General features: G+C 42.5%; 1 long non-coding RNA gene across 2 annotated transcripts in view; it reads left to right on the top strand.

Moving 5' to 3' along the window:
• Positions 1-11,921, top strand: part of LOC131504351 (uncharacterized) — a 20,108-nt gene extending 8,187 nt beyond the window's left edge. Inside the window, exons 3-4 of one of the 2 annotated variants that reach the window (XR_009257945.1) lie at positions 1,272-1,383; positions 11,507-11,921. This is a non-coding gene — a long non-coding RNA (uncharacterized LOC131504351). The remainder of the gene's footprint in view (positions 1-1,271; positions 1,384-11,506) is intronic. The other variant, XR_009257944.1, reaches the window with a different exon arrangement.
• Positions 11,922-13,605: the final 1,684 nt, after the last annotated feature.

Consider the following 13,605-nt stretch of genomic DNA (forward strand, 5'->3'; position numbering starts at 1 on the left):
AGTCAGGGCCCTTAATCTCACTATTAAATAATAGGTGTGAGTATTTTTGCACTTTCATATACTTTCACATGTCCTTTAACGTGTTAATATAACCAACCCAGAGAATATAATGGAATTACTCAGTAAATTGACATCTTTGTTTCCTCTCACTGGCAAATGTCAATGGGAGAACTATTCCTTGCTGTCATTCCTCCTTTCTTGCCTGATTTTCCTGTCCATTCCCAACACCCTACCTGTATAATCTGAGACAAGCAAGGAAATCCTGCCTTCAGGGTCCCTGCAGTCTCATCCTATTTTTAATCCTCAGCCTGTTGACACTCACCAGCTTCTGAAGGCCATTAAACAAGAAGAGTTGCTACTTTTTCTATTGTGGAAATCACTAACTGGAAGGTGACATTACAAATGGGCAGGGAAATTTGCCTGAGGGAAAAGAGCAGTAGTAGTATTGAGTTAAAAGGCCTACTGACTACCAGAAGTCCTCATGGTTAGTGAACTGTGTAGGTCATGAAAACGGTACCTGAGGAGTTGGGGAATTCTAGGTAATCTGGCTTCATAACTTCAAGTGTTAATTACAAAGATGAAAGGGCATTTGAAGATGGTTCTTACCGTGCACATTTGGGCAATAAATATTTAGGAATACGGAGATGAACAAAGTGTGTTTCCTGTGGTGAATTTTTGATCTAGAGACCTCAAAAGCAAACAGAATAAGACCCTCTCTTCCTTAAATCATTTACTTGAAAAATGGTACGATGGCTTTCTTAGGCCCAGCCAGTATAATGCCTGTTACATTTGTAAACTCTGGAGGGTCCTGTAACATAAAATCTATTCATATAATTGTATTTGGGGATGGAGTGGAGTAGTAACCCAATGTCTGCATCATACTTAATGGATGAACCACACCAGAGGCAAACTGATCTAGAGAAACATAGTAAGAATGCTGATCACTACTGCTATTTAACTACTATTGAACATTGTACTGGAAATATCAGCTAATATAATTAAGCAAGAGAAAGAATGTAGAGGTAAAAAACTTGGAAAGGACAAGATAAAATGATCACTATTTGTAGATGAAATATAATTGTAAGCCTACAACCTCAAAGAGAATCACCAACAAAGTACAAAGAGTAGGAGAATCCAGCAAGATGATCGGGTACAGGGAAAGGATTCTAAGTTAATGAGTAGCACCTAACAGCTATCTTGAACGAGTAGCACTGACCCACCTGTTGATAATTGCCGCTGGTAAGGGGTAACCACACAATTGTTTTATTTAGATTTTCTGATTGAAAAACAAAATGTGTTACCCTCCCAACTGTGAAAATTCTTTTCAAGTCCATGTCCACAAATTACCCAACAGAATCTTCCTGAGCCAATACAGAGAATAAGGTAAGCTAATTGAACATTTTTCCTAAGCAGCCTATTAAACAAAAATCTCGGGGCGCCTGGGTGGCGCAGTCGGTTAAGCGTCCGACTTCAACCAGGTCACGATCTCGCGGTCCGTGAGTTCGAGCCCCGCGTCAGGCTCTGGGCTGATGGCTCGGAGCCTGGAGCCTGTTTCCGATTCTGTGTCTCCCTCTCTCTCTGCCCCTCCCCCGTTCATGCTCTGTCTCTCTCTGTCCCAAAAATAAATAAAAAACGTTGAAAAAAAAATTTTTTTTAAATAAAAAAAAATCTCAATGGAAGTTTTGGCATGTTTATCATCTGAGGGCCACCTCCATTTGTTCCTTCCCCTGCAATAGCGGTGGTCCCACCAGAGATTTGTCCACTTATGTGAATTGGGTCTTTTGAGCATTTTTCCAAGAAAAGGTAACTTTCTAGGCAGGTTTGTTGTAGCTATTTCAATAATCATTGTGCATATGTCTCCTGTAATAATACTTAAAATCAGATGATGCTGACCCAGTTAGAGCTAAGGATTAAAGAAATCTGCTTAGAAGTGAATTGAGTCCACTAGAGCAACTGCCAAGAGAAATGCATTCCGCAGAATGCCCTTCAGAGAACCTCTCATTAGCCAGACTGCAAAGCTTTGATTTCTTTTCACTTGCTATACAACTGCCTGGGTTTCATTTAAACATGGGTGTTGGGGCGCCTGGGTGGCGCAGTCGGTTAAGCGTCCGACTTCAGCCAGGTCACGATCTCGCGGTCCGTGAGTTCGAGCCCCGCGTCAGGCTCTGGGCTGATGGCTCGGAGCCTGGAGCCTGTTTCCGGTTCTGTGTCTCCCTCTCTCTCTGCCCCTCCCCCGTTCATGCTATGTCTCTCTCTGTCCCAAAAATAAATAAAAAAAAAACGTTGAAAAAAAAAAAATTTAAAAAAAAAAAATAAATAAACATGGGTGTAATATGTGTTCATATGTGTTCACAGAATATTTGGTTTAGTCTTTCATTTTTCCTGGACACCATATTCAGTCTTATGCAGAACTCAGTTAAATTATCACTCTACCCTAAAATAAAAATTAAAGACCATACAATCTTAATACAAATTGTATATACTCTAGGTATTTTCTTCATATGATTTTTATATAACTTCCAATACATCAGAATTATGAAAAAGTTAAAGCATTGCCTTTTAAACTAGAACCAGTTTTTGACTCTGAGCCTTTAATCTGAAATACCAAAACCAACAGCAAAGTCTGTTGCTCCTCCCATCAACCAGAGGCCATAGAATCTGCACAGAAATACATCTGTGCTTTCCTGAACTACTGCCAATTTTGCATTTATCCTTCCTTCTATGCATTTGTTTCTATGTTGGATTTGATGTTATCTGTGGCTGTTGTGTTTTGTCTATAATGTGTTCTCTCTCTTTTTTTTTTTAATGTTTTATTTATTTTTGAGAGAGAAAGACAGAATGGCAAGTGGAGGAGGGGCAGAGAGAGAGGGAGACACACAGTCCAAAGCAGGCTCCAGGCTCTGAGCTGTCAGCACAGAGCCCAATGTGGCGCTCAAACTCACGAACCGTGAGATCATGACCTGAGCCATAGTCGGACGCTTAACCGACTGAGCCACTCAGGGGCCCCGTCTGTAATGTGTTCTTAATACACATCCTATGTCAGATGCATTTGTATCAGTGTTATCTATTATAGGCTAAAAAATCTCAGGTGCCCTTCAGAAGGGAGGAGTTTTAATAGCCAATGTCTTGAGCCTTGGGTCTGCATTACACCCACCTGGGGTGATTTGTTTATTCAAACAAGTATGTTGCCCCTGAAGGTTCCTATTCAATAGATGTGGGGTGGGTCTGGGGTGTGTGGGTGGCCCAGTCAGTGAAGCGTCCGACTTGGACTGAGGTCACGATCTTATGGTTTGTGAGTCCGATCGCCATGTCAGGCTCAGAACCTGGAGTCTGCTTCGGATTCTGTGTCTCCCTCTCTCTCTCTCTGCCCCTCCCCTGCTTGTGCTCTGTCTCTCTCTCTCTCAAAAATAAATAAACATTAAAAAATTAAAAAAAAAAAAGATGTGAAGCGGGCCTTACCACTAATTCTGATGCAAAAGAGTTGAGAGGCACTCTTTTTAATACTATGTCAAGTCCTATCCATAGTACCCAGCATACTGACCCTCAAAAACTCTTTCTGTAACTGGTGAACTGGTTTGAGATGGAGCCTCACTTGAGGGGTCACAGGCAGTCCTTGCACAAGTAAGTCCAGTGATTCTAAGGAAATACGATGCTGACAAATCCACAGATGCACTTGACCTGTGTCCCTTGAGCCCACCAGATTATTGATTTAACCAGGACAGGCCCAACCTCTTTTATAACTAAAAAAACTTTTGTGGGGCACCTGGCTGGCTCAGTGGGTGGAGCATGCAACTCTTGATCTCAGGGTTGTAAGTTCGAGTCCCATTTTAGGCATGGAGATTACTTTAAAAGAAATAAAATAAAATCTTAAAAAAAAATTTTGTGTGTAAAGATTCTAGGTTGCTAACAATCTAAGAAAGAATATGCCTCTGTTGTCATAAAACACTCTTTATATTTATGGAGTTCTTTTCCTTGACTTAAAAGTGGGGAAATAACCATCTATTCCAATAAGCGCTTCACATATAAGATCCCAGAGCTGAGTTTTATGATGCAGTAAGTTAAAATTCCTGAAGATTTGCGGGTAATGTAATGGAAGTCAGTGTTATATTTTCTTGGTAGAAACCATTTCCACGCTTGGTAGCTCCAACAACGGCAATTAGTTTGCGGCAATCCTAAAACTGCAAGAATTAACTGGATTTAGACGATGGGGCCTGAAGGCCAGCCCTGGTACCCTAGTGGAAGAAGGACCTGTCTTCCTGATTTCCGTGGTGCTTCACAAATGCTAGGTGTGTCAGAATCGCCTGGAAAGCTTGTTAAACACGCAGATTCCTAGACCTCACCTCCAGAGATTTTGATCGAGTAGCTCAGCCACAAAGCCTAGGAATCTGCAGGTTTAACAGCCACACCAGGTTGACTCTGATGTAGGGGAGGTGATACCTACAGAAATATCATGCTGGGTTGTGCTTTATTTATTTATTTTTTTCACTTCCAGTGTCTGAAGGAAACTAGTGAAAGAGCTTAACAACCTCATGCTAGGCATGTAGTAAACTGTTTTTATGACCTGTTTTCTAACAAGTGTATTTATACGTCAAAGAACCTCTTCTGCCCCTTGGAGACATTTATTCCTGGTTGAAATTCAGTCTTGGAGCCAATGTTTTCAAACCCAATGAATTAAACTGTCTCACCAAAGTTACTGGGAGTGTTTTTACAAGTGCTACCCTTTAATCTGAATGAAAATAAAATAGAGACTCCACTAAAATGACTTCAAATACAATGCATGATCTAACCAAGAGAGGATACTGCTAAGTAATCTGACAACATGACTAGTTCTCTGTAGTGGGAAGTAGTTGGTAAGCAGTGTTGCAAAAGGGCTCGACTGAAATGGTGGTTCAGGCTGTGAGACCATTGTGGGAGGAGAGGAGAGATGAGAAGGACCTTTCTCACTGCTTTAGTACCACTGAGATCTTCCCTACTTTGGACTAAGGTAGTGGGAGAAGGACCTGAGGTGAGTCCCTTCCCCTGTCTGCTCTTTTCACACCATTTTCCTCTTCTGTCCCTTGCTCTCCCATTTTGGTTTCCCTTACTTTTTCTCAGAGGTATAGTGAAGTCGGGGACCCAAGTAGAGCCCTTTGAAGGGGGCCACTTGACCTTTGAAAAACATGGCGATGATACATTTTCCTGCAGACTGTCAGTCAGAGGTCTCATCCTCACAATTGAAAGGGCGCAACAGTTTGTAAAACCAATCCATCTTTTCCTCCTTTTCGATGCTCACGGTAGTAAAGTCTATCGTGAGGATTTCTGAAATGGGGAGGAAATAGGAAATTAGTATTCTGAAACTGATTTGGAACCTCAGACAAGCCGCCATTGTGCGGATGAGTCACCAAAAGGTCTGGGAGCTGTTTGCCATCTATCAATGCAGAAGGAGGTTAGAATGGAAATCAGCGAAAAACAAATGACTCAGTTTTCCTTTTTAGAAAATGCTGAGTTCCAGTGGCCTGATTTCCCCATTTAAATAAAAAGGATGAAACCATGGCCAGCCAATGGCAGTCCAGGTTGGACAGTTAGGGACAGCTTCCCACATTGGTGTCAGTCAAAAAAGTGAGGTTTCCCACTCACTAGTGCTCTAGGAAACTTTTTGCAGAAGCTTATGACATTATGTACCAGGAAGAGGAGATGTAAGTCAAAGGAAGATTCAACCATGTATTTATTTCCTGCTTTGTCAGAGACTCATGTGATTGGAAAGAATGAGAAGGCCTGTGTTTCCGTCCCAACTTTTCTGTTTACACGCTATGTGACTTTGGCAGGTCATACAACCTTTTTGACAGTGTTTTCTCTTCTGTGAGAGTGAGAATAATATCTGCATCACAGGGCAGTTGTGAAGGGCAAGTGAGAAAGTATACCTGAGTTACTGCACATTTTTAAGCCCTAAAAAATGTAAAGGATCTTTGCTGCTGTGAAGGTATTTGGAGGGATGGCAATGGCCTTGGGTCACAGAAATGAGGCGAGAGAGAGGGAGTGCACTATTACTGCTTTGAGGGGAAATGGTAAATGTTTGAATGGACATCCCTATTATCATATTTCATATATCTGAAGATGGGCCTTCCTTATAAAAACTCAATCATGACCATCATTAATTTCAAAATGTTAGGTAACAAATGTGTCAACAGTAGACATTTCTGATTAAAGAACAATAGCCATCATTTAATGCTCCCTTTAGACTCAGCATAGTAATACGCTCTTTTTCAGATGATCTCATTTAATCATAGCCCTGTGATGCGGAAGTTCTCAACAGCCACTATCAACAACCCCGCGCATTGAGTATTATATAGTATTTATCATATAGTATTATTATTCCCACTTTAAACATGATGAAACTCATCAAAATTAAACTGTTAAAAACTTTCCCAGAGTCATACACCTACTAGGCAGTGGAGCAGAGTTTCAAACCCAAGTGTGTCTGACTCAGAAACATGTGTCCTTAACCACCAAAATCTTGAAGAGAATAGAAGCCACATTGTTTTCCACTGAATTGAAACAAAAGTCCTGTCTCTGTGACAAGCTGACCTTTACTTAAGTTACTGTTTTTGAAATAGGTGAATGGTGATGAGAGTAGTGTAAACACACACACACACACACACACACACACACGCACACTCCCCTGCCTCACACCTGGTCCCTGTCAACCATGATTTATTTGCTAAGAAGTTGCTATAACTGATGAAATCAAAAAGCTTAGGGCTTTTACTCCTCCTGCCTTAGTACTGACAGCTATGTGTCTTTGAGTAAGGAATTTAAATTCTGAGCCTTGATTTCTTCTATGAGCGGAAGTCCAAATGTTTATCCAGCCCACCTCACTGGGTGAGGTTCAAATGACATGGTGCACACGAAAGTGTTTATAGATACTAAAGAAAAGGGAGGGTTTTATTAAGAATCTCTTCCAGGGATGGGGCATCTGGGTGGCTCAGTTGGTTGAGCATCTGACTTTGGCTCAGGTCATGATCCTGTGGTTCATGAGTTCGAGCCCCATATTGGGCTCTCTACTGTTAGTTCAGAGCCTGCTTCAGATCCTCTGTCCCCCTGTCTCTCTCTGCTCTCCCCAGCTCGCTCTCTCTCAAAAATAAATAAACATTTAAAAAAATGTCTTCCAGGGCGTGTGAGTGGCTCAGTCAATTAAGCATCTGACTCCTTGATTTCTGCTCAGTTCATGATCTCCCAATTTGTGAGACCAGGGATCAAGCCCCATGTCAGGCTCTGCTTGGGATTCTCTTTCTCCTTTCTGGCCCTATCCACCCACTTGTACTCTCTTTCTCTCTCTCAAAATAAAGAAATAAACATTTAAAAAGAAAGAAAGGAAGAAAGAATCTCTTCCACCAGAAAGAGGTTGGGAGGTGGTTTGGCAAGTAGTACAGAAAAATAAAAATAACCATTAACCCCTGCCTGTAATAGTCACTCTTCTCATGATGTATTTGCTCATCTAAAGAAGTGTCTTTCAAATCCTGGTGTACCTACTGGTGGCACACGACATTATTTAAAGGGGTATGTGAAAAATTATTTTCAGAGCTTTATGCTCTAAAGTACTATAGGAAAATATACAAAACCTGTGATTTCCCTGATGATTGTTGAGGATTTGGCTAAGCATAAAAATTGAGTCAATTTAAAGTTGACTAAGTATTATCAAGTACAGGTGTCCCATGGATCTGGCAAGCATAGTAAAAGTAGAAGGCAAGTGCCTGTAGGAAACACTGAGAAACACTTGCTCTGTTTGGAAACAGACTAATCTTGGAGGAGTTGGTCAGGGTTCTCTCCACTTGATCTCTGTTGATCTCCTCACGTCTTCAACAGCAGTCATCATGACAGTGAAGAGGCCTGTGGACACTCCTCAAAGTTTATCCCATGCCCAGCTCCCCTGCTCCAGCTGAATGCACTCCACAAGAAAGGCAATTGAAGCCAAAGGGCTCCTTTTTTCCTTCTCTAAGAAATATGCTCTTCACTCTGTGTGTTACCCAGAGGATTCAAACCCCGGATGTGCCTTCTACACAGAGCCTGAGTCTAGTTTAAAAATTTACTTTAGATATCTCAAAAGTCCTGATCCAGCATCTTTCAGAGAGAAAGTCTAAGTGTTCCGGAAAAGGATTAGAACAGTCCCGCTGTGATTAATTCCTCAGTTTAGGCCCTGAGTGTCTGCCATTCTCTAGCTGCAGTTAAGCTACTAAAGGTTGAAAGCCAGTGATAACTATTTTACTGCAAGGTTTTTGTCTTTGATGACAGGACTTTCACTTAAGATGGCTTCTCCAGGCCTTTCTGAGAAACCAGTATTGACCTGATGTGGCCTCTTAAAAAGCAACACAGTTTTCTGTATTAAGGGACTTCAGTGGACCATATCCAATCTTTCTCCAAATATAATCTAACTACTCAGACAGTGGTTGAAAGAAAAATAAAGAAGCATCATTTATTAAGGAAAAGAAACCTTCCTGTATTTTCTCAAGGAGCTCCTGGGTTAATGCAGACATTTTCTCTCATCATTTTAATGCTTTTTAAATTTTATTTATTTATTTTGAGAGAGAGAGATCATGTGCAGGGTAGGGGCAGAGAGAGAGAATCCCAAGCAGGCTCCACACTGTCAGTGCAGAGCCTGACGTGGGGCTCGAACTCATGAACCAGAAGATCATGACCTAAGCTGAAATCAAGAGTCAGACGCTTAACCAACTGAGCCACCCAGGTGGCGCCCCTCTCATCATTTAACAGCAACATCTGGATTTTTAAAACATAGAGAAGGAGGTTTAGAGATTCACCAGCGGTCCACAGCTAAGGGGCAGATCTGTGATCTGAGCCCAGTTCTGTGTGGTTGCAGAGACTATGACTTTCCACCATACCACAGTACTCACACTCAAATCTTTTTTTTTTTAATTTTTTTTTTCCCACGTTTTTATTTATTTTTGGGACAGAGAGAGACAGAGCATGAACGGGGGAGGGACAGAGAGAGAGGGAGACACAGAATCGGAAACAGGCTCCAGGCTCTGAGCCATCAGCCCAGAGCCTGACGCGGGGCTCGAACTCACGGACCGTGAGATCGTGACCTGGCTGAAGTCGGACGCTTAACCGACTGCGCCACCCAGGCGCCCCTCAAATCTTTATTAAACGATATCGAGGACTAGCACTTTTTAAAATAATTTAATTTCATTAGGGAGTGAAGATAATCAGAATTTGAAAGCTATGTGTATGGAAACCGCCTGCACACACCATTCATGGGGGCTTCCAGGCTGGTTGCTAAGGGGGACCGCTTGGACCCCAGCGCTGTCGTGGTTTTCGGTGTTGGCGAAAATGCTGGAGGAGCATTCCCACTGGGGCTGAGCCGGAGAGGAGTCCAGGGCAGGAACAAAGGCTGATGCTCCTCTTCCCCGTTCCTCCTTACCCTGCCCACAGGTTTAAGCAGAGGGCCGGGGCGGCTATGAATCATTAAGGAGGGGAGTGCTAGGGCACTGTCTCAAGGGAGAGATTTCCCTCACCCAACAGAGGTTTTCTTCCCCCCCTTTGACGAATTTAGCTGGAGGAATCTGACAACAAACCACGAGATTTCTTTGTTGGGCTGAGCAGGCAGGACCCATGCGAAGTATTTTCCCACGCCACTTCTACCACCTCGCAGAAAACTGCCTGAGTGGTTTCTATTTTCCTTCTGTGTCCCCCCAGCCCGAGGTCAAACAGTAACCGAAAAACGTCATTGCTCTCAGTCACTGTTTGGTTCTGCCACTCAGTGGGAGGATTGAAGTGAGCTCCTCCAGATCAGTCGCCTGTTGGCAAGGTTGCACAGGAGGCAGGCTCTGTACCCACTGTTGAAAGTTAGGCAGACACATGTGGTCCAGTTTGCAGAGATTTCCACTGCCAACCTCCTGATGGAAAGTTCCTGACGGCTTCCTTAACATTGTGAGGAGACACGCACCTTCCACGCTGCCCCCCCCCCCACCGGGCTATTGCATTATTTACCATATGAAATGGATCGCCACAAAGAACTTGTTTTGATTTAGCCCAGGTCTCTGATTTTCAAAAATTATTTTGGCACTGAAATGTCTCTTTCCCTCTCTTTAAGTTTGTCATTGGTTGTGTTGCTTGCCTCTAGCCAGAGCCCTTTGGAATGCCTTACTCTTGAAGCTGAGTGCACGATGCCCTGAGATTGCCGAGTGTCAGGCCTGGCCCCGGGAGTGAGGTTACTCAGGTGTTATCAGACTGTGCACCGCCAGCCGCTCAAAACCCCACTCCAGCTCAGTGTGATAACAGCCCAGACTAATGGTCTGCTATGAAACACTCCCCGGCATCCCCCAAAAGTCTGTTATCTGGCAAGTATTTTGCACTTAATACCCAGAAAATGTAAAATCTCTGGGCTCTGGTGGGTTCTCTGAATCTCAAGTCAGCAAAATGCTAAGCAGCTTTTGAAGCAAGTGTATATAAAACGTGCTTGGAACAGCAGTTTGCCTCCTCACTTTTGTAACAGCTTGACTTTTGTCTTCTGCGAGAGCAATGTCCTTCATGCTGGGGTGTGTGGACCACATACCCTACCTTCTACCTCCCAAAGTCCACAAACACTTCCCAAAGGTATCAGGCAAGAGAGTCGACACAAAGACATTTCTAGACCTTTAATTTCTGTATGAATAATTTCCCCAAAGTCATCTGCCTTTGGAGGTAGGGGTGCCACTAGATGCTTCGTGCATTCTAAAGAATGAGGAAAAAGCTGAACCAACTCCAGAGATCTGAGTGGTCTGGGTCTCCAGGAAAAAGAGAAACACAGGGAACCCCCAGGGGGACCTGTGGGTGAGGCAGCATAGATGGAGAAGGAGAATGAGATCCAGAAACTAGGACCTTGTCTTCCAAGGGACAGCAGACCTTTAAAAGGGACCAGTTCTCTTGGAGCAGAATTAACTGTAACTGGAAAAAGAATCTCCAGAAAACATTTCTGTTGGTGCTGATTATTGGTTTAAACTGCTAAGCTGAACTGAATAACAAGATTGTACCTGTGATTTACCAGCTAATTAGATAAATATAATAGCCAGTGTGTGTTGGGGGCAGGAGGGGCATTGTCTATGGTGGGAGAGGGATTGTCTATGAATAATTTGGCTCCTGAGATCTCCACACATTGTCTATTAAATCGCTCTCCCGTAACATACCCTCCCTGTAAATTTGTGTGTTTGTTACGATTTATAATTCACAAAGTATTTTCACATTATCCCACTTAATCTCCCTATTCTTCTTATGCCACATTGAAAACAAGAGCCACTAGGATGAGCTCCCTCAACTCTCCATCTGGGCTTCCTGAATGAATTCTGCACCTGCACCTCCCTGGCCTCCTTCCCTGCCGTGTCCATGGAATGCAAAGTGCCCCTTCCCCTGCCCAAGGCTAATTCCACCTCCTCCCCTTCCTGGGGACCCCATCAATCATCCACCACTAACTTTAGCATCTTTCTTTCAACTGGCTCTTTCCCACACACTAACATGGCCAAATCTCTCCTGTCTTCAGGGAAACGAAGACCCGGTTGACCTGATGTTGCCTCTAGCTACTGTCTCCATCATCTGCCTGCACAGTCTAGCTACGTGACAGCAGCTGCACTCTCCTGTCTCAGTCTTCAGCCCGCTGCTTCTGGTTTCTGCCATTCTTGCAGAATGGCTTTGAAGTCATCAAATCCAGTGACCTTTATGCTACCCACTCTCCTTGAGCCATTTGGTACTGTGGAACAATTCCTCCTTCTTGAAACATCCCCTTTCTGTGACTTCAAGGTTACCCCTCTTTCCAGACTTTTCCCCATCATCTCTAGCTCTTCCGGCTCAGGCTCCTTCACTGCGTTCTCTTCCTTCACCTGCTCTTTAAAAAACTATGATTATTAAAGTCTGACATACATACAGAGAAGTGTACAAATCCTGACTTTACAGACCAATTTTTAAATTTTGGACTGAACATACCCAAGTATCTGACACATAGATCCAAAAAAAAAAAAACAAAACTGTTTCCAGCACCCCCAGAAATACCCCTTGCACCCTCTTACAGCTGCCCCGCGCTCCTAAAGAGTGACCACCATCTAGACTTTGAACGTCAGAGATGTGTTTTGCCTGTGTTTGAACTTTATATAAATGTGGACTAACATGTTTTGTGTCAGGCTTTTTTTGCTCAGCATCTGGATGGTAGAACTGTCCATATATATATATATATTTTGTAGGTGCACTTTGTTCATGCTTACTGCTGTAGGAGCTTTGACAGAGAGAATACTCCACAGTTCATGTATCTGTTCTTCTGTGATGGGCATTTGGTGAGTATCCACACGTTGCTGTTAGAAGGTGTGCCGTGATAAAACCCTCAGTGCCTGCTTTTTAAACAGTGAGCTCTCTAGATTTCAAGACCACTCTTTTTACGTGGTGTCCAGAGTGGCTCTGGAATATTTGGGGAGGCAGAGATTGCTTAAACATGAGAGCCGTGCCTCCTCTCACTAAGTAAGATAGAAGCTTGTGGACATGTTTCAGGTGAATATGTTTTCAAATAGTACTATTTTTACACACTAAAATGTAATATCTATATGCCAGTTGAACAACAATAACAACATGAAGTCCAAAATTCTTACAGGAAAGACTAAATTAGTGCCAGCTATGTGCAAGATTCTCATAGTAGAGATTAAATTAGTAAAATATAATTTATTTCTCAGTGTATAGAGCCTATGATTCCATAATTCCACTGAATGCTTAAGTTCTATTAGTTTGGTATTAATTTCTACTCCACAATAATTAGTGACGGGACCTGGTTCTCTTTTATGACACTATGTAAATGTCCCTAGCAAGGCAAAGTAGAAAATGGGCATACCATTCTTGCTGCAGTGAGCGGCCACCTCAAAAGGATAGCTCCAAGCCCCAAAATTCATTAATGAGACCATATCAAGTAAGAGTCAAGACTGATTAATACATAAAATCAAGGTGTAGATATTTTAGGTAAAAGCAAAGTTCTGGGATTATACTCATATCAAGTCTATAAAGACATTTTTTTAAATGCTTATTTATTTTTGAGAGAGAAAGACAGAGCAAGAGTGGGGGAGGGGCAGAGAGAGAGGGAGACACAGAATCGGAAGCAGGTTCCAGGCTCTCAGCTGTCAGCACAGAGCCTGACACGGGGCTTGAACTCGTGAACTGCGAGATCACGACCTGAGCCGAAGTCGGACGCTCAACTGACTAAGCCACCCAGGTGCCCCTAAAGACATTTTTTATGTATTTTGCTATTGTTTAATAATTAAGAAACTATTTTTATTTTTAATCATTCTCAAAAAAAATGTAAATCCAAATCTAGAAATTAGTTAGTACTGGCATGTAATAGATATTCATTTTATGCTATCCTGAGGACTCAGGGAAACATGCACTACCTCCATTCTCATGATTTCTAACTTTTTCTCCTCCAAAGATATTTTTAAATATGGAACTTTTAGAGATTATTTTTCTAGAGAAATTCCTCTACTCTGTGCCAAATGGTTTTGAAATATTCATCATTTCTCTCTGACGATGAACTATGTGGTATTGCTTCTGCTTTGAAAAACAAAGGAAAAATGTGTTTACAGTTTCACTTTGAGACTCTCTGGAGAGAAT

Source organism: Neofelis nebulosa, chromosome 2 (assembly GCF_028018385.1).
Source record: "Neofelis nebulosa isolate mNeoNeb1 chromosome 2, mNeoNeb1.pri, whole genome shotgun sequence".
In the NCBI taxonomy this organism is placed as follows: Eukaryota; Metazoa; Chordata; class Mammalia; order Carnivora; family Felidae; genus Neofelis; species Neofelis nebulosa.